The sequence below is a fragment of the Etheostoma spectabile genome, chromosome 18, assembly GCF_008692095.1.
Source record: "Etheostoma spectabile isolate EspeVRDwgs_2016 chromosome 18, UIUC_Espe_1.0, whole genome shotgun sequence".
NCBI lineage: Eukaryota > Metazoa > Chordata > Actinopteri > Perciformes > Percidae > Etheostoma > Etheostoma spectabile.
The window spans coordinates 858,736-858,970 of NC_045750.1; the positions used below are offsets into that span (position 1 = coordinate 858,736).

At 37.9% G+C, this 235-nt stretch overlaps 1 protein-coding gene and 1 long non-coding RNA gene across 3 annotated transcripts in view; one reads left to right on the forward strand and one right to left on the reverse strand.

Moving 5' to 3' along the window:
* The window catches only part of tbc1d32 (TBC1 domain family, member 32), a 73,173-nt gene that overhangs the window by 55,015 nt on the left and 17,923 nt on the right, over window positions 1-235 (forward strand). The gene's annotated exons all lie outside the window — the stretch shown is intronic.
* LOC116706301 (uncharacterized) overlaps window positions 1-235 on the reverse strand; it is a 21,410-nt gene that overhangs the window by 6,639 nt on the left and 14,536 nt on the right. The window contains exon 3 of the long non-coding RNA XR_004336195.1: window positions 203-208. This is a non-coding gene — a long non-coding RNA (uncharacterized LOC116706301). The remainder of the gene's footprint in view (window positions 1-202; window positions 209-235) is intronic.

Sequence of the window (235 nt, forward strand, 5' to 3'; positions counted from 1 at the left end):
CATCTAATTTAGGATAATAAATGGAGTGGGGGGGGGGCATTTTGAAGGCAGACTAACAGGCCTTTGAGGGTCAGAGTTGTAGCTGATAGACAGGTGTTCAAATACTTATTTGAAGCTGTGTCATACAAATAAATAGTTAAAGAATCATACATTGTGATTTCTGGATTTATTTATTCTTTAGATTTTGTCTATCACAGTGGACATGCACCTACGGTGACAATTTCAGACCCTCCAT